We start from the raw sequence: 21203 nt of genomic DNA on the forward strand, positions 1-21203 counted from the left end.
CACTGGAGTAGCACCTTTAATTTCCTTCGAGAATTTTTCCTTGGTATTCACATTTTGCTGTTTGATGCAAAAGGCCTAGCTTTTGGCCTGTCCCAGCTTTTGACATCCCTTCCTCACTAAGCTTAATCATGTCTAGCTTTTGATTTAAGGTGAGAGGCCTGTGACTCTCCCTTTCACGTAACACTTAGAGGCCATTGTAGGGTTATTAATTGGCCTGATTTCAATGTTGTTGTGTCTCAGGAAATAGGGAAGCCCCAGGAAAGGGAGAGAAGTGGGGGAACGGCTGGTCCATGGGACAGTCAGAACACATACAACTTTTATCGATTAAGTTCGCCGACTTACATGGGTGCGGTTCGTGGCGCCCCAAAACAATTACATAGCAACATCAAAGATCACTGATCGCAGATCACCATGACAGATATACTAATAATTTAAAAGTTTGAAATATGTGACACAGAGACATGAAGTGAGCAGATGCTGTTGGAAAAATGGGGCTGATAGACAATGAGAACAGAGGCTGCTTTGGTGTTCATAAACAATTAAAACTGTAAAAAAGTTATAGGTGACAATTACAATTTTATGTTAACATCAGAATCTAATTTATTTCTGTGTTTTGTTCGGTAGCACTATATGGAAAAAACTCCTGGTCCACACAAGATAAGATAAAAGACAGAGAGTAGCTTTTCGTGTTTTTAAATAGGCCTGGTGTAGTCTCAATCTCAATTTCTTCAGTTAAATTATTCAGGAAGTCTGAGAGAGCAACATTAGGAAACTTTTATACCAGTTTTCAATTACTAACAATATCCTAAAAAACTACTCACCTTCTAGACTGGGGAGGGTTCACTTTACAAGGAATTAATGAATAGACTCCCGAGGAAGCATAAATCATCATATTTGGCTGATGCTGTTTTTGAAAACATCATAAAATCCTGCATTATTTAATGGTGCCATTTGAAAATGTCTCTTTAGTTGCAGGTTTCGTCAGACATTCCCTTAAATTTTTTAAAGAGTAAAAATTTATTTTCTATTTTGAGTCTAAACTTGGTTTCAGTTTGGTTGCTGACAACTACTGCTCTGTAGTTGTGAGCAGTAACATGGAAACCATGCACTGCCAAAATGAGCCCATTCCCCTAATTAAAAATAGCAGCTAAATATTCCAGCTGCTATAACCAAGGTACATTTGAGAGATGTTTAACTGATAATTTTTTTTAAACAAAAAAGATATTTATAATTTTCATTTCAAATATCTGTATCAACACCTTGTCTCAAAAATATTAAAAACGTCAGTGTGAATTTATAATAAACTGAACAGTTAGGGAGTTTTTATTAAAAAATTATTTCTAGTTTCATTTGAAATATCTGTACAAGCACCTTGTCTTGAAACTGTTAGAAGAAACTTCAGTATTAAAGTATACATTTTGCAGGTTTCTACCTTTAACATTATACATAAATCTGAAAAATCTCCAGTTTAAATGCTATGCCTTAATAAATTTGACAACTTTAATGGCTTTATCCAAATGAACATGTTGTGTAGGCGACTATTTAGCACAATGACCATGAACGTTATTTCAGCAACACTTTTATCTGAACAACTCTTTTCATATTGTCAGAATAGACATGGCTACATGTTTGACACGTTAGTCAATGGTAAATTAAAGTTTTTTTCCTCCAGTTGTGTTTTATATAATAACCTTCCTTTTGTTCACTTGTGTGACTATGTGTAAAAACAAGAAAAAACACAGAGATGAGCTAATCCTTATTTTAATTCAGCTGAGCTATAAAATCTAAAGCTTTTAAGGAATTTACCAGCTATGTGCTTTGAATGTGCATTTTTTTTATTAGATCGGTAATACCATATTGGTATGATTCCTTGCAAGATATTTGGAAATATATTGGGGCATTTATAGCCTGCAACAACTATGGATGCGACTGGCATTTAGTTCCCTTGAGCCACAGATGCTAAATGACTTGTACTCGTCCTACCTTAAATGCCAACAGTGCCTGGACTTTATCAGAAAATGAGAGTAATTGTGCTTTTGTAAGTGTTTGCTGATTACCACCAAGAAAGAAGTGCCAGGAGTGGAGCACGTCCTTTGAACTTGGGGTCCCTGCTCTGAGAAGTGCCTATACCAGGGGAAAATTGATAACAAGGACCTTGCTCCAGAGCCGACGGAGAGAGAAAGCCTCCTCCTGGAGGTGGCACCCTCAATTTTGACTTTGAGTCTCTTAAACTGTGAGAGAATAAATTTCTGTTTGTTAAAGCCATCTATTTGTGGTACTTCTGTTATAGCAGCACTAGATAACTAAGGCAGAATTTGATACTGAGAGTGGGTGCTGCTGTAACAGATACCTACAATGCAGAAGCAGTTTTGGAATTGAGTAATGGGTAAAGCTGGCAAGAATTTTAAAATGCCCAATTGTAAAAGCCTAGATTGCCTTGAAGAGACTGTTTGTGGAATTATGGATATCAAAGACAATTCCGGTGAAGGCTCAGAAGAAAGTGAGAAGAGCTGTAATACCAGAGATGGCACAGATGAAGAGAAGGAGCAGCGGAAAGATGGTAGCAACAGAACAAGGTGACTGTTGGGAGATGGCATGGCAGCCCACCCCTGGAGCAAGAGAGCTAAGGGCTTTTAGGTAGGAGGCTTCCTGGTGGGGTAGGGTGCCTCTGGCGCTTGTCAGCAGAGAGAGGCTTACCCATTCACAGAGTGAGAGGGAGCGCCTTCGAACCAAGGCTTACTGGTGGAGTGGGGTGCCTCTGGGCACTTACTGGTAGAACTAAAGAACTTTGTAACACTTGTCCAAATGGGGCAGAGGCCAGGCTGGCCCAAGAGGCCTGAAGTACCAAGAGGCCAAGGAACCAAGAAACAGAAGCTGAAGTAGACAAGGAACATAGGAAGCAGAGCTGCCTCTGTCTCAAAGCGTAGGGCCAGGTGCTCTGGGGTCTCAAAGGGTGGAACCACAGCCTACTAGGTCTCAAAGCGTGGGCTCCTACCTTTCATAGAGTCAGATCTTCACCAACTCGGATCCGGAGTGAGGGGCTGCCTTTCATTAGTGCCAGTGGGATGGGGCCAGATCTGTTGCCCAAAGCTGAGGGGACAGGGCTGTCATGCCCAAGGGGCAGAAGAATGGGGCCTGAGGGGCCAAGGTGGTACAGTCACCCCTCAGGTGGACTAGGAGAATGGGGCCTCCCAAAGCCAAGGGAGCAGAGTTACAGTTCAAGTGGACCTGGAAGGCAGAGCTGAAGCCCAGGGCTGAGGGGCCTCCAGCCAGAATCTGGAGAGTATGGCCAACGCCCAGAGTCTGGAGGGCAGGGTCATTGCCTAGATGGTCACAGAGAACAGAAGATTATTTTCAAGGCTTGAGAGCTAATACACATTTTTCTGCTGGGTTTTGAGCTTGCTTGATGCCCGTTATCCCTTCTTTACCTCCCATTTCTCCCATTTGTAATGGAAATGTCTACTTTGTGCCTGTCCTACTGTTGTACTTTGAAAGCAGATACTTGTATTCTAGATTTCACAGATGAAGAGGAGTTTTTCCCCAGGATGGATATTGGACTTGGAGTTGATTTAAGACTTTTGGAATGATATGATAGGGGTGAATGTGTTTTACATGTGGCAAGAACATGAATTTTGGGGGACCAAAGGATAGAATGTTATAGATTGAATTTTGTCTCCTTAAAAATGTGTGTGAACTTGACTAGGCCATGATTCCCAGTATTGTTTGGTTGTCCTCCATTTTGTGATGTGACATAATTTTCCTATGTGTTGTAAATCCTAGCCTCTATGATGTTAAAGAGGCAGTTATGTTAATAGGGCAGGACACAATGTACAGGATTATGTTGTATCTCGAATCAATCTCTTTTGAGATATAAAATAGAGAAGCGAGACAGGAGAGGGACCTCGATACCACCCAGCAAGAAGAGCCAGGACCAGAGCACATCCTTTGGACCTGGGGTCCCTGGACTGAGAAGCTCCTAGACCAGGGGACGATTGATGACAAGAACCTTTCCCCATGGCTGACAAAGACAGAAAGACTTCCCCTGGTGCTACCTCCCTGAATTTGTACTTTCTGCCTCCTAAACTGTGAGAGAATAAATTTCTGTTTGTTAAGGCCATTCATTTGTGGTATTTCTGTTATAGTAGCACTAGATAACTAAACCACTCCCTCAAGGATATTTGGAAATATATTGGGGCATTTATAACCTAAAACAACTGAGGGTGCGACTGGCATTTAGTTCCTTGAGCCACAAATGCTAAGTGACTTGTACTTGTCTCACCTTAAATGCCAGTAGTGCCTGGACTTTATCAGAAAATGAGAGCAATTATGCTTTTGTAAGTGTTTGCTTATTTAACATAGACTAGTTTTTTTTTTTAGACTTTAATGAACTCTTTGTGACAGAATTTGTTTTTTCCTCATTTGCAATGAATGTCGATTGGTCCTATTAAGGCACTTTCATTGCCAGATTTAAATATTATTCACGTAAAATTTTTGTTGATGATGTTAGGTTTTTCCATGTGGCAGAAGCATCCTTACATATATATGTTTTGGGTTCACTGTTTTGTTTCAAAATCTTGTATCTTGGTGGGCTACAGAACTGCTGTAAAGTTACACTGCATAAAGGACAAGAAGTTGAGATAATTTAAACAAAAAAATCTAAAGCCAACGATAAGTCTTAAATTTAAATGGTTATCATGATATGTGTTTGCTTATTGCTCTATAGCTGTATAGCCTTCTGTGGCTTTGTGACAAGAACAAGCACAGAGCAGAAGTCTTTGAACCTTGTCTGGCATTTGATGAATTTGATTAATATGTGTGAGGATAAGTCTAATCCCTGTATAACTTTATGTGAGAGGCCATGTGCAGGTATGAATTAAAAAAAGGAAGAATGGTGCAGAATTACTACTTCTTTAATTATACCCACACACACAAACATATATATAATATATATACCAGAGATGGCTAAAAATGCTATTATTTCAAGGTCTGCATAGGAATAAGGAAAACTGAATGGACATTAATGCGATGGTGATCTCCAATGTGTTCATAGTTGATGTTTTTAATGACACTTAAAAAAAAAGTTAAAATATATAATGGCTGTGAATTTCATATTCATAAACCCAGATGTGCATTCTTGTAACATTCTTTTTGTAAGTCAGTTTGATTTTTTGACCACTCTGAACTCTCAGCCTTCTTATGTCAGACAGCTTGGTCTAGTACATGTTATCTTTGTTTCTCAGTCCAGTCTAGTAATTTCCATGCCAGTTTCAGTTTGAAACAATCCCAGTGCAGAATGGCCACTTCTCAAGATCTCCTTTTCTCTTGTCCATGTCCCAGTTCTAAACTCCTACGGGCTGACACAATTGCCATCTAACATTGCATAGCAGAGGAGCAAAAAACCAAAACCAGTTGCCATGGAGTCAGTTCCAACTCATGGAAACCGCATGTGTGTAAGAGGAGAGCTGTGCTCCATAAGGTTTTCAATGGCTGATTTTTCAGAAGTATATCACCAAACCTTTGTTCCAAGACACCTCTGGGTGAACTCAAAGCACCAAGCTTGTCATTAGCAGACGATGTCGTTAACTGACTGCACCACCCAGGAACTCTAACTGAGGAGGGAGCTCTTCATTTCTTGGTCTATCCTTGGCTTTTTCACTGGGGAGTGTGCCTGTGTTTATTTGGATCACACCAAACAACCTGGCAAAAATGATGGCTCTCAAAATCAGTAGTGTCCTCTTTTACCTATTTCAGGAGGGCCAAGTCATAGCTTTGTAATGTGTGTAGCTGTGCCCTGCAGGTGGCATCTGGCAGCTGGGCATCCATACCTACCCACATAACACCTGTGGAAACTTCTGGATCTCCTCCATCCCCTTTGGAAATGTAGGGAAACTCGGGTTGTTTCTAGCTTCTGTTTGGTATAGATATCGCTTACTGCCTTCTCCACTGTCTTGCCACCTTGTAACCCAGAGTGCTTCTATATGTCCGAAGCTCTCAAAATATTCCAAATTTAGAACTGACCACAAATCCCTTTACTTTTGAATTTCCCAATTAAAGATTTTCCATATTGTCCCTTGGTGAATGGCCACTGTTCTGCCCCTATGCTGTTTCTCATCATTCTCCAAACTCTCCTTTCTCCTGCTGAGAACTTTTTTTTTTTAAGTATCTTTTTAGGGTGAGTGTTGGGAGAGCAGGAAGAAAACCTGTTCTCCCACTTTGTATCTACTTTTTGCAGTATTTTGTTGTCTTTCCTGGGTGGGAGTGGGAAGAGAATTTTCTTTTGAATTTAGAGATTATGGATCTGTATTAAAGCATAGAATTACAATAAAAGATAAAAATCTATTCCTCCATGTACTGCTTACCTCTATTCCCTCATGGTCAAAGTTCATGAAACAGTGGAGTCACCTTCATTTGTTGTTTCTACTTCCTCTCTTCCTCACTCCTCAGCTAATTCCAGACTAACTTCCAACCCCATCACTTCACTGAATATGCTCTTACCCAGGAACTTCCTGTTGCTAAATCCAAAGATGTATCAGTCTTTATCCATATGTCTTCCAGAAGTATTTGACCCTGTTGACTACTACTTTCTTTTTCAAATACTCCCTACTCTCCTTCCTCCTAGGTTTCCTTCTGTGTTTTGGACCCATCTGTCTTAGTTTTCTTTGTGTGGTTGTCTTCCTTTACCTACCCTTTACATATTGGTGTTTTTTACGGTTCTGTCTGGGGCTCTCTTCCTGTCTCACTCTATGTGCGTTTCTTCAATGATCTTATCTACTTCCATGGCTTCACGTACTATCTATATGTCAACAACTTCCAAATTTATAACACCACCCCGGTTTTTTCTGAGCTTCAGATTATGTATCCAACTAACCTCTTAACATTTTCATTTGGTTATCCAGTTCAAAGCTAAATCTATTATCTTCTCCATTAGACCTGCTTTTCCCTCTGAGTTTCCTATCTTCGTGAATAGCCACTTTGGCCATCCAGCTGGCCAAGCTTGAAATCTAGGCAGCATCCTGGTTTCTCTCTCTACCGTATATTCAGTCTTGTTAATTCTACCTATCAAATAAGTCTAAAATCTATTCATGTCTTTCTGTCTCCTCAGTCAGTGCCTTAGGTCAGGCAACCGTTATCTCTTATTATCTGTTACAATAGAACAAATCTTGAAGAACATCAAACTTCACTCACACCTACTTTGTGTTCTAACCATGGGCATTATCTAAACAGGTGAGGAGGTAAGGAGCAGAGACTTAACAGATCTCTACTAATTTACAAATTACAATCTGAAGTTAAGTATTTTTTGTTTTTAAAGACCCAGATGATAACCTAACAGGGAAAATGGAAATTCAGCAGGACTGATGTACTGTGAATTATTTTACTCTTATGGCCAGGGTTCTCATTATCTATAGACTGTTGGGAAATTTCTAATCCATCTTTCAATAGATTTAAAAAATTGTGGCCTAAAGTTTTGTTATGGGTATTTCTGGGGAGCTTTTGAGTCCAAGCCCAGAGTGCCTGCAGAATAGTAGCTCCATTAAAATTCCAATAAAATAATCTGTGACGAAGAAAACTTCTTATAATAGAGTGACATGATATTAAATGGCACTTTCTCTTTTGGCTTGAGTTTTGGCTGAGGTCTCAGGACTTAGCACTATTGTTATTAAAAGCTCCTACATTCTAAATAGATATATATTGGACCCATTTATCAAAATGCATGGGAGACAGAATGGAAGGTTCCTTACAAGGATTTTGTAGCAGGATATTGGAAAATTTTTCTTCCCTTTGTCACGTAGAGGAGGAGTCCTTATCTTTGGTCCCCTTAAGCCATGTGGTAGGAGGATTTGGAATCACATCACACTTTGGAAAATCTGACATGATTTCTCTGGAGTTTGGGGCAGGGGTGGCTGGTATTTAGGACTGGGAATTGAAGTGGAAGAATGAATTTTAAATTGGATGTAAGATAGAAATGAAAAAAAGACTTTTTATTTTAGATTTACAGAAAATTTGCAAAGATAATACAGAGAGTTTCCATACAGTAATACATATGTATGTTATAGAGATAATTAAAAAGTAAACATACATTGCAAGGTTTTATGCTTGAAAATTTCTCACTGATGGGAGGTATGACCAAAAAAAAGTTTGGAGACTTTTTTAAATATGAGCAGAAAGGACTCCAACTGAAAAGATTGCATTTCTCCTTCCCAGTGAAATCTGCAAACTGTAAGTCTAAAAGTGGATGGGAGAGAGAAGCAGGGACAAATGAAAGTGAAGTCCATGAACAATGAATGTACTCTGCTCTCTCTTCTGCATCCCACCATCGCATGCAGATTGTCCTTCACTAGGAACTTATCCACAGGCCAAAAACCAGAGAATGCTTTTCTAACACAGTTGAAAGAATTCCCTGGTGAAAGATAGATTAGTTAACATTTATGTCAAACCACTGTTTAATAGCTGTCCCGTAATTAGGTTATTGAAACAAAATTCATTAAAAAATTCAAAGTGGTGTGTATAGCTAAATGTAACTCTTTTTTCCATTCAGAAAATGAAAGAAATTATTTAAAAAAAAAAATCTGTGCCATGAAAGTAAAAACCAAAACCAGAATGACCAATATGATACAGCACAGCCCAATATAAAAAATATTTATGAGGAAAAATATTTTTGCAGGAAGCACGAAGTCCTCCGTAGAAAAATGGACAATGATTGTGGTAGTAGAGAAAGATTGCATAAAATAATATGCAAATATTAATCCAACATTTAAAAATTGTTAAAAGGAAAGCAAACTAAGGATAAAATAAATAAAAATTTTAAATTTCTACATTAGCAAGGCTTTGAAGAAACTGGCAACATCATCTTTTCCAGCAGGCAGTATAAATTGGTTCAATCCTTTTGAAGAGAAATTTGTCAGTAAAAAATGAGTTGAAAAAAATTTTAGGCTTTTTTTCCTCTGTAATTATAATTCTGATTGGAATCATTGCCACAGGGACTGAAGCAGTATGACCACTCCACACTTAGGAAAATCTGACATGATTTCTCTGGAGTTTGGGGTGGGCGTGGCTGGTATTTAGGATTGGGAATTGAAGTGGGAGGATAAATTTTAAATTGGAAGTACAATAGAAATGAAAAAAAAAGAAGAAATAATTCCAAAGAACAAACAAGCTATGTTTAAAGAGATTATCATAATATCTCTATTATAGAAATAAAACATACTTCAAAAATGGGAGGAAAATAAACAACTTATATTCTGCTTAATGGATTATTTACATAAATATTAGAAGTGATATTTATGAATAATGCGTGTATATATGTGAAAATGTATAAAAATGTTAAGTAAAAAATTAAGACTTTTTATCAATAAAGATTGTTTATGTAAAAACAGTATCTACATTTTGAGAAGATCACAGAAATGTAGACAGTAGGGTTTGTATAAGTTGATATCAGTATAATTTGTTGAAAGAAATTTAATATCAAAACAACCATTAAAAATGTTTGTTACTTTGGGAAGAAAGGAGTGTGACGTGAACATTGGGAAGCAAAAGAAAGCAAGGAAGTATGCAACAATGATGCGAATGCTTAGTCTCAGAGATCAGAGGCTTTAAACCTTGCAAGAGTTCTGTGAGTAAAGAAAAAGATAGATTAAAACCTGAAAAGAAAGAAAAGACCCAGTGTGCTTAAGGAAAGAGAAGTCCCCCAACACCCTTCCTGCTTGTCCTTCCAATATAACACACAGCTGGGCCTACCTTATCACATCGTGGTTGTCACTAACTTTATCATCTTCTCCATTAAAATTACATTGGACTTAGTGAAGTACAGTGGACTGTCTGTATGTCAAGTCTATCTCTTGTGTTACTGACTGTATAGTGGCTGATACTGAGAAATTGGAGCAGAAGTATTGAGTGGCTCTGCAGATTGCCAAGGATCCAAGATTTGAACAATTACCAGGCACACATAAAGGAACCTACGCAGATGACAGCTTGGTACAGAGCGTAACTAAACACAGGTGTTACATTGTGGCCACAGTCGACTGGGGTGTTAAGGGAAGAATTTGGAAAATTCCTGGAGTTCCTGTCATATATATTTCTAACCATAGGTGCAATATCAAGTGGATGACAGATGCTCATGGAGCCCCTTGGTTTTGATTCTTACAAAACAAGGTTCTTTGCCTTCCTTCAACTAACTTTCTGTTTCCAGTTCATTAAACATGCTATATTATGGCTTAAAGAAAAAAAAATAATATCAACAGGTATGATGTCTTAAATAGTTGTCCAAATATTTTTAAAAATCTAAAATTCATTTTATTTGTCTTTTCCCTTATTTGAGTCATACATTTTTCAGGGAAAAGTTCATCAAACTTTTAAAGTTTATTAATCTTTTAATTCATACAAATGCTGATTTGGAAAATATAGTGTTCCGGATATAAATGTCTTGTTTATTAGACATTCAGTGTTCTCATGTTTTGCTGAAAGAAAACAGAATTAAACTTCATATGGTTACGGTTGGTTCTGCACCATTCACCCCCTTTTCTTGATGATATACAGTGTTGTGACACATTGTAAAGGCACAATATCCTAGTTACAAGTTAATTGGAGTTTTAAGAATGAAATAGGAACAGAGAAAGCTATATAAGTGGGCTGTATGTGAAAAATAGATACTGAAATCCAGAAACCAAGAGAAATAAAAGTGGTAAAACACAACTCAAGCCCTGTAGAAGAATGAAGTGAGTCTTTAAAGGGCCTCATAGGGTTGCTATGAGTCAGAATCAGCTCAAGGGCAATGGGTTTAAAGTGGAGGATTAATTGAGAATCAATTTTAACTTAATTAGCAATTAACATCAAATTCTTTTCCAAGACAAGCCGCCAGACCAAAAAATACAATTTAACCAAAGTCTGTAGTCCCTTTTACTATAGTACAGATAATACTAATATAATTTCCAAAATACTATCCTTTTAAAACTTTGTATTATTCCCTTAAATTTTGATATTTTGACTGGCAATACTGAGCAAAGTGGATATTTGTATAATATAACACATAACCAAAAAAAACCTGTCTCCTTGGAGTCTATTCCGACTCACGGTGACCCTATAGGACAGAGTAGAACTGCCCCATAGAGTTTCCAAGGAGTGCCTGGTGGATTCCAGCTGTTGACCTTTTGGTTAGCAGCCATAGCTCTTAATTACTATGCCACCAGGGTTTCCAATATAACACATAAAAAATATATATATAACACATAAAAAAAAAAAATAACACATAGTCTCACTTAATTTGAGATTATTAAATTTTTCCAAGTTTCTTTAAGAACTTTTAATGATTATGATAATAAGAAAGCTATGTTTTGTTCTCTTTTATGCCCCATTTGATCAGTATCCAAAGTAAAATCAAACTTTTGTTGTCAAATGTCTTTTCGCCAAAGATTTCAATGTGTATTCATTTTAAAAGACTATAATTGAAGCATTGGTGAAAAACAAGGTCCAGGAATTGACAGAATACCAACTGAGATGTTTCAACAAAAAGATGCAGTGCTGGAAGTGCTCACTTGTTTATGCCAAGAAATTTGGAAGACAGCTACCTGGCCAACAGAGTAGAATAGATCCATATTTATGCCTATTCCCAAGAAAGGTGATCCAACCAAATTCAGAAATTATTGAACAATATCATTAATATCACACACAAGTAGAATTTTGCTGAGGATCATTCAAAAGTGGCTGCAGCAGTATATCGACAGGCAAGTGCCAGAAATTCAGGCCGGATTCAGAAGAGGACGTGAAATGAGGGATATCATTGCTGATGTCAGATGGATCCTGGCCGAAAACAGAGAATACCAGAAAGATGTGTCCATGTGCTTTATTGACTATGCAAAGGCATTCGACTGCGTGGATCATAACAAATTATGGATAACATTTTGAAGAATGGGAATTCCAGAACACTTAATTGTGCTCATAACGAAACTGTGCATAGATTTAAAGGCAGTAGTTTGAACAGAACAAGGGGATACTGCGTGATTTAAAGTCAGGAAAGGTGTACATCAAGGTTGTATCCTTTCACCATACTTATTCAATCTGTATTCTGAGCAAATAATCCGAGAAGCTGGACTATGTGAAGAAGAACAAGGCATCAGGATTGGAGGAAGACTCATTAACAACCCGTGATATGCAGATGACGCAACCTTGCTTGCTGAAAGTGAAGAGGACTTGAAGCACTTACTAATGAAGATCAAAGACCACAGCCTTCACTATGGATTACACCTCAACATGAAGAAAGCAAAAATCCTCACGACTGGACCAATAAGCAACATCATTATAAACGGAGAAAATATTGAAATTGTCAAGGATTTCATTTTACTTGGAACCACAATCAACACCCATAGAAGCAGCAGTTAGGAAATTGAGCAAAATGGCTGCAAAAGATCTCTTTAAAGTGTTGAAAAGTAGTGATGTAACCTTGAAGACTAAGATGTGCCTGACCCAAGTCTTGGTGGTTTCAGTTGCCTCATATGCATGGGAAAGCTGGTCGATGAATAAGGAAGACAGAAGAAGAATTGATGCCTTTGAATTGTAGTGTTGGTGAAGAATATCGAATATACTGTGGACTACCAAAAGGAGAAAATCTGTCTTAGAAGAAGTACAATGAGAATGCTCCTTAGAAGCAAGCATGGCAAGACAACATCTCACATACTTTGGACATGTTATCAGGAGGGATCAGTCCCTGGAGAAGGACATCATGCTTGGTAAAGGAGAGGGTTAGCGAAATAGAGGAAGGCCCTCAATGAGATGTATTGACACAGTGATTGCAACAATGGGCTCAAGCATAACAATAATTGTGAGGATGGTGCAGGACCGGGTGGTGTTTCATTCTGTTGTACATGGGGTCACTGTGAGTAGGAACTGACTCAGTGGAGCCTAACAACAACAACAACATAATTGAAGCCTTCACTCTCGTCTGGTTGCTTCCAAAGAATAGAATAGTGTTGGAAAACTGGAAGATGAAAAGATGAAGTTATTATTTATGAACTTGCTTGAGTATTGATCACTAAATCTTTTGGAAAGGAATGTCTGTTTCAGGGTCCTTCAAATGGTAAGAGAGTGATTTCCTAGAGACCTCCATTTTTGGGAGACTAGTCTGGAATGTCATTCACATTACAGCCGTGTTAATACTTAAGATTTCACTTTCCATGAGCATCCCTCTACCTTGAGTAGTAACATATGGTCTCCAGAGCCCCTTAAAAAAAAAAAAATTACCACCTGAAAAATGGCTATGAGCAACATCTAAATCTTTCCTGTTGTTTATAGAAAACATTTTTTAGATGATTATTTTCTCTCCTTGAACAGCATTCTCTCTTCTGAAATTTTATATGAGGAGAGACATTCTCTAAATCATTGCCCTTAATAGATTGATTAACTATTTCTTCATACCATGTAATCATAGAAATGTCTTCTCATTCATAAGGAATTACTGCCCTTGCTGTTTTTTAAGAGAATAAAACAGCATTTTATACTATTTTCAAGAGTAATTCTGTAAAGAAACTGTAATGTAGAGAACACATGCAGTCTGCTCACTGATTTTTCTTTAAGGCCTCAAGAGCTGTTAAGGTGAGAAAGATGGGTTCTAGAGCTGTCTCTTCATGAATTTACTGTGTGGCCTACAATTTCTCTCCTGGAGGGAACAACACATTAGTCTAAAGCAGATGATCTTTACAGTGTTTCTAGTATTATGTTCATATTCTTTGTTACCTAGAAGTTATTTCAGTTATTTATTACTCATAACAAGTCACCTTAAAACTTAATGGCTTAAAGCAGCAAATATTTTATTATCTTTCATGATTCTTTGGCTTGACTAGCATTATCTGGGTGGGTATTCAGCTACATGTGATGTTGGCTGAGATTGTAGTCATCTAAAAACTTAAATGACCTAGAATATCTAACGTGTCTCTTTAGTTGGTTCTGGCTGTTGACTTGAAGTTCAGTTGGATTTGTTCACTTTGATTCTCTTCCACTTGACGTGTCCACGCAATTTGGGCTTTTTACACCATAGTTCCTGGATTTCAAGTGGGAAAAAATAGGAGTAGCGTGTTTCCTTAAGATTTGGGCTCATAAGTCCTGAAACATTACCTCTGTCACATTCTGTTGGTGAAAATAGGCATAAGACTGGCCCAGATTCAAGTGAAGGGGAAATAAACTCTACCTATTAATGAAGTTTGGCATAAACACACAGAGAAGAAATGAATTATTTGTGGCCATATTTGGGAACCACCACCGTCAGCCCTCTGGAGCAAAATATACCTCCCTCCCACACACAGAATATAGTCATCTCTCTCTCAAAAGTCTCATTACAGCATTTGCTCTAAGTTCAATATCTCTTAAGCTCAGGAGTGGCTGCTCTTAAGGAGCAGAGTCTTGTAAACAAAAAAGACAAGTTTTCTGATCCCAATATACCCAACATATAATGATGTGAGAGGGATAGGATAATAACAATGGTCAGCCCTGTTCAAAAAATGGGGAGAGCTGGAGGCATGAAACTCCTGCTGGTCCATAGCAGTTTTGAAATTGAGCTGGGCACACGTCACCATTTCTGCAAGGAGGGAATGTTCTTTCATCAGGGCCCAGTTCTTTTCTCTGAGAGTCATTCTCTGTGGCTCTTTGTTCTGTCCTCTGGGTTCTGGTTCCACCGCCTGTGTCATACTTTCTTTTTTATAAGAAATGTCTTGTGTTTCCATCTGAGTAGCATTCTCAGCTTGATTTCTACTTAAAGGCATTTTTTTTTTTTTTCATTTTGAACTGTCTTTGACCCATTTACCCTAAGGTTTACAAAACTTTGTATTCTTCCTCTGTGTCAAATTATGACTCACTCCTTTAGACAAAAGCCATACCTATAAACCCCTCTATACATTGGGCTGAGACACAGTGCTGTGGCAACAATGCACTTAAGATTCTTAGAAGTTCTATGGCCTGGTTGAGAGGATCTATCAGGGACTAGTTTAAATATTTCTGAAGTTTAACAAAGAGCCTTACAGCCACATTCTTGATCTGAACTTTACCACAAGCCTGTGTTTTACTGGCAGTGTCGTATCCTTATCGTATAGATAAGGAAACTGAGGCCCAGACAATTAAAGGACTTTCAATAATACATATTGCCCAATTCCTTTCTTCCAAAAATTAAAAATTTAATGGGAATAAACAGAGATATATAAGAAATAAAAAATAAGGAAGACTCATGCTAAAGAGTCTGGGGGGAGAAAAACATCAGACAAGCTTCCTGGAAAAGGTGGCATTGGATTTTAACAAACATGAAAATAAGAGAGATGCTGTTAAGCAGAGAAAGTAGAAGGGGGAGAGGGTAGAACACGATGCAAGAGAGCCTATTTCTGGAATAGAGGATAAAGTCCTGCAGTAGGTGGTGGTGATGGTAGTGTAGAAGTATAATGAGAGATATGACTGGAAGTGTAGGTTTGGGTAAATTTTAGAAGGCTCAAATGCCAGGGTGAACAGTTTGGATAATACTTAACTAGGATTCAGACTTTTTAAAAGCACATTTTGTTGGCTCTACTTTTAAACATAGTAATTTACACATCTTTGTATTTTCATTCTCCAGGAGATTATCAGTCTCTTTGGATTTCAGTTTTAATAATATATATGGAAGCAATTTAAAGTTTAAGCAGTGTGGCTTAGTAGTTGAGAACTTAGGTTTTACAGTCAGGCAGGCCTGGATTAAGACAAGCCCTACCATGCACCACTGATATCTTTTTAGGCAAGTGACTTCACTTTTCTAATCCTCACTTAGAATTCTCTTTAATGGGAATACTTATCTCAGAGGGTTGCTGTGAATATCAAATGACATAATACAAGTAAGCCACTTAGTACATAACAGGGCACTTGGTAAATTATCAGGGCCCTGCTGGTGCAGTGGTTAAGCTTTTGGCTTCTAACCAAAAGGTCAGCAGTTTAAATTCACCAGCCACTCCTTGAAAACCCTATGGTGTGGTTCTATTCTGTCCTACAGGGTCACTAGGAGTCAGAATTGACTCGATGGCAACAGGTTTAGTTTTGGTTTTGGTAAATTATTAATAAATATCATTATAAGTGGAGCCCTGGTGGTGCAGTGGTTAAGAGCTATGGCTGCTAATCAAAAGGTTGGCAGTTCAAATCCACCAGCTGCTCCTTGGAAACTCTATGGGGCAGTTCTACTGTGTCCTATAGGATTGCTATGAGTCAGAATTGACTGAGCTGCAACAGGTTTGGTTTTTTGATTTATCATTACAAGTAACTATCATTAAATTAAAAATTATCATTTAAATTAAATGAACCCAATAACTTATAAAAAATTAAAATTCCATTTTTTTTGAATGCTAACAGAGTCAATGGCATAGAACTTTCCTTTTAGCAAGACAAGACCCATTATGCAATCTGAGCCATTCTCCCGGCTCTGGAGAGGGAACAAATGAACAAACAGGAAAAAATAATCTGCCAACTCCTCTCAGCTAGAAACTCAGGGCAGGCACAGCTCTATTGCCTAGACACTGGCATAAGGTATCCATGGAATTTGAATGCCTTTCACCCCTGAATAGACCTGTGTGAGGCCATTTCAATAGTGTAAGCCCTCGTTAGCACAGTACAACAGAGTATATATCTGAAGTCTAATTTCAACTGTGTCAACTATAAGGTGGAGTGGCAGGTTCGTAACACTTGACCCCGCTCCGCCCATTAAGCAGGGTCCTCACCTACCCATATCAAGGGCCTGAGGACTGATGGCTCCACCCACACCAACTAGCCCCCCACGACAGGGATCCAAGAATAAGTGGTGCCTCTCAGTCCAACAGCACTGGGTGCCCGTAGTCCGGCTGCAAAAGCCATGCATTCTAGGGAACAAGGACATGTTTTCCTCCGAGACACTCAGGGACAGCTGTCAGCCCCTGCCTTGCTAAGCGCATGACTCCCTCCTACAGCCAGATACCTGTGCCTATTCCAACACTCTGCCCATCTAGAACTGTGGGTGAAAGCCTATACCACATACTTGGTGACCAACTAGCTGGACACCTGAGCTGAATCCATACAAGAAAAGTAAATGGAATCCTGGGCTCACATACCTATGTAACAGCTCTAACCACCTGATAACAGGATGTGAGAGCTTCAAAGATGCCAATAATTAAACTAGCTCACACAAGCAGCCTATTTGTTATCAAAACAAAACAAAGCAAGAAGCTAGGACACAGTAAGCAAACATAAATAAAATAATAACTTGCTGAAGGCTCAGAGACAACAGTCAATATCAAATCACATAAAGAGGCAGACCATGATGACTTCAGCAAGCACCCAAAACAAAGAATCAAGAAATCTTCCAGAGAAAGAGAATTTCTTGGAATTACCAGAGGTAGAATTCAAAAGATTAACATACAGAGCTCTTCAATAGATCAGGGAGAAGATCAGGCAAAATGCAGAAAAAGCCAAGAAACACACAGACAAAACAACAGAAGAACTTAAGAAGGTTATACAAGAGCGTAATGATGAATTTAACAGGCTGCAAGAATCCACAGAGGGACAGCAATTTGAAATCCAAAAGATTAACAATAAAAGTTCAGAATTAGACAACTCAATAGAAAGTCACAGGAGCAGAATTGAAGCAATGGAAGTCAGAATCAGCGAGATTGAAGATCAGGCTCTTGACACCAACTTATTTGAAGAAGTATCATATAAAGGAGTTTAAAAAAATGGAGAAACCCTAGGAATTATGTGAGACTCTCTCAAGAGGAATAACCTACGAGTGATTGGAGTACTAGGACAGGGAGGGATAACAGAAAATATAGAGAGAATTGTTGAAGATTTGTTGGCAGAAAACTTCCCTGATATTGTGAAAGATGAGAAGATATCTATCCAAGAAGCTCCTCAAACCCCATGCAAAGTAGATCCCAAAATAAAGTCACCAAGGCACATTATAACCAAACTTGCTAAAACCAAAGATAATTTTAAGAGCAGCTAGGCATAAAAAGAAAGTCATCTACAAAGGAGAGTCAATAAAACTAAACTAGGACTACTCAGTAGAAGCCATGCAGGCAAGAAGGCAATGGGATGACATATATAAAGACTTGAAGGAAAAAGATTGCCAGCCAAGAGTTATGTATCCAGCAAAGCTGTCTCTCAAATATGATGGTGAAATTAGGGCATTTCCAGATAAACAGAAGTTTAGGGAATTTGTAAAAATCAAGCCAAAATTACAAGAAATACTAAAGGGAGTCCTCCAGTTAGAAAATTAATAACATCAGATAACAACCCAAGTCTAGAACACAGGGCAGAACAACCAGATATCAACCCAGATAGGGAAGTCACAAATAAGTCAGAGCTAAAACACTGAAAATAGGGAACCAGAGATATCAATATGTGAAAGATGACAACATTAAAACAAAAAAGAGAGACTAAATAATGTAGTTATGGATCTTTCATATGAAGAGGAAGTCAAGGCAATGTCAAGAAATAAAAGATTGGTTTAAACTTAGAAAAATAGAGGTAAATATTAAGATAACCACAAAGGAAACTAACAATTCTACACATCAAAATAAAAGTATAACATAGTCACGTGGTATTACTGTGCTGTGGATTGCATGTGTTGGGGATGTGGAAAGAATGGAAATAAAAGCTGTATGATAAACAATCTGTGCTCTTAAGATGTGTATATTTCTTAAGTACACTCATTAACAAAATGTTTTAGCAAACCCAAGAAGCCATGGATTATAAGATACCATAATTTTATATATACTATTTAGAAAGAAAGGAAGAAAATTAAAAAAGAATTCTTACAATATCGAATACAAGGTTAAAATGTAAAAAAGGTACATTTTATAATTTATTAATTATAGTAGATGACTGTTAATTACAATCTGAAAAATCAGGCATTGAAAACCCCAAGGGGCATGGTTTTTCTCAGACACACATTGGGTTGCTATGAGTTTAATAGCTTTATTGAATACAGTAGTCAAGCTATATAAGATATAAGTATCTCATAGTCTTCTCAATAGAATTTTATACTATAGAATTTTATATGTAGACATTTTTGCATGTAATTAATTTACTTCTCTCTTTTGTATCTAGAATGATACTAGCTATGTATCATTCTTTTGAGAACTGAATTAAAAAATAGTCATTCAAATAATTTTCTCTAGGTCTTGATTCTCTTGCAGAACTCTGATTGAAAAAAGGCTGCTAGAGAGTTAGGAAGAGAAGAGTACCATAAGAGTTTCAAGTTTCTCATCAGGTAAATAGAAAAAGCTACTTTGAAAACAATGGAAATTATTTTATTTCCACAGAAATCTCTCTGACTTCCTACACACTTTTCTAAGAAGGCAATGATAGATACCTCACAACTCCATCTCTAGATACTCATACCAGTAGCAAGGGACACATTTATCTCAAGTATAACAGTCAGGACTCTTCCGTTGTGTGTTACAGAAATCGAAGCTCTATTGAAATTGCCATCTGTACATCTTTTTTCTCATTTTTCAAGATTTCAGTACACTTATCTCCCTCTTTTTCATCTTTTCTCCAGTGATACAGAAGGAAGGGAACCTTAAGATCCAGAAGAAGAATTTGCTTTTCTCCATAAAGTGAAAAATTTTCTCAACCCCATCTAATAAATAATCTATTCTATTAATCAAGTGATATCATATATAAAAATTCTGTGTATAAATGGGTCTGTCTCTGGCAGGCCATTTAAAATAACAGGCCTCATACTTTCCCACACTTTCTCTGAACGCTCAAGATCACGAGGATAGAAGAAAAGCTGTGGAACATGCCCACATCCTGTCAAGGGCCTGATGTGGGGCAGGCAGTGCTGGGACTGCAAATATCATTGGTTGAGTCTACACAGTTTTTTAATATCTGGTGGATCACACAGATGGCGCTTTGTAAATTTTGAGTGAAGCAGGTTGGCATATCTAGCAAAGCAGAGTCATATCCATGCTAGTCAGTTAAAAACTAACAGTGGAAGAATAGGAAGAGAGCAGATGCGTTGCTTAGAAATTTCTGGATTATTCTGGGAACTTTATGGGTTAAATATGATTTATAAGTTTGCCTGGGAAAGTAATCATTGTTTCTAAGAGAAAATGTATTCCAATTTTTGACGCAATACCTGGAACACATCTCTCCTTGTCAAAACTCTTGAAGGATTCAAAGTTATTTCATTTTTCCTTTACTGTGATTTCAGTGATAGGAACTGTACTCTCTTTAGCTGAGGCTCCACAGACAAAAACAGGAGACCTACCGACAATACACATGATGGGTGGGGAGTGTTAATTTTTATCTGATGGAGAAAGGGAATTTTACGATAATGAGACTAGGGTCTCTGGTGCCAGGCTCATATCCATACACATCTTTACAAAAGAAAAAAAGCTTAGAAAGAATGGGAACAGTGCCCAGACTTGGTGGAAAGCAGGCCTGATCACCCCTTCCTGCGTGTAAATCCATAGCTGCTTCAGGAGTTGGTTAGGGCTGCAAATGGCTGCTAATATCACTGGAGCCTAGACTATATTCAAATGGCAAAAAAATGCATATGATTATTGATGTGTTATTTGTTTGTTATTAGGTACTGTCGAGTTGGTTGCTACTCATAGTGACCCTATGTACAACAGAACAAAACTCTGCCTGGTTCTGTGCCATCCTCACAATTGTTGCCATGTTTGAGACCATGGTTGCAATCACTGTGTCAATCCATCTCATTGAGGGTATTTCTCTTTTTCTCTGACCCTCTACTTCACCAAGCACGATGTCCTTCTCCAGGGACTGGTCCTTCCTGATAACATGTCCAAAGTACGTAAGAGTCTCGCTATCCTTGCTTCTAAAGAGCATTCTGGCTGTACTTCTTCCAAGACAAATTTGTTTGTACTTCTAGCAGTCCACGGTATATTCAATATTCCTTGCCAATACCATAATTCAAAAGCATGAATTCTTTGCACTTCCTTATTCATTGTCCTGCTATTGCACGCATATGAGGCAATTGAAAATACTGTGGCTTGGGTCAGGTGCATCTCAGACCTCAAGGGAACATTTGCTTTTTTTTTTAGAATTTTTGTTGTGCTTTAAGTGAACGTTTACAAATCAAGTTAGTCTCTCACACAAAAACCCATATAAACCTTGCTACACACTCCCAATTACTCTCCCCCTAATGAGACAGCCCCCTCTCTCCCTCCACTCTCTCTTTTCATGTCCATTTTGCCAGCTTCTAACCCCTT

General features: G+C 38.0%; 1 pseudogene; it reads left to right on the forward strand.

The window, feature by feature from the left end:
• The first annotated feature begins 9525 nt into the window (after window positions 1–9525).
• On the forward strand, window positions 9526–10134 carry LOC126074694 (rRNA-processing protein FCF1 homolog; annotated as a pseudogene).
• Window positions 10135–21203: the final 11069 nt, after the last annotated feature.

This window comes from Elephas maximus, chromosome 4 (genome assembly GCF_024166365.1).
Source record: "Elephas maximus indicus isolate mEleMax1 chromosome 4, mEleMax1 primary haplotype, whole genome shotgun sequence".
In the NCBI taxonomy this organism is placed as follows: Eukaryota; Metazoa; Chordata; class Mammalia; order Proboscidea; family Elephantidae; genus Elephas; species Elephas maximus.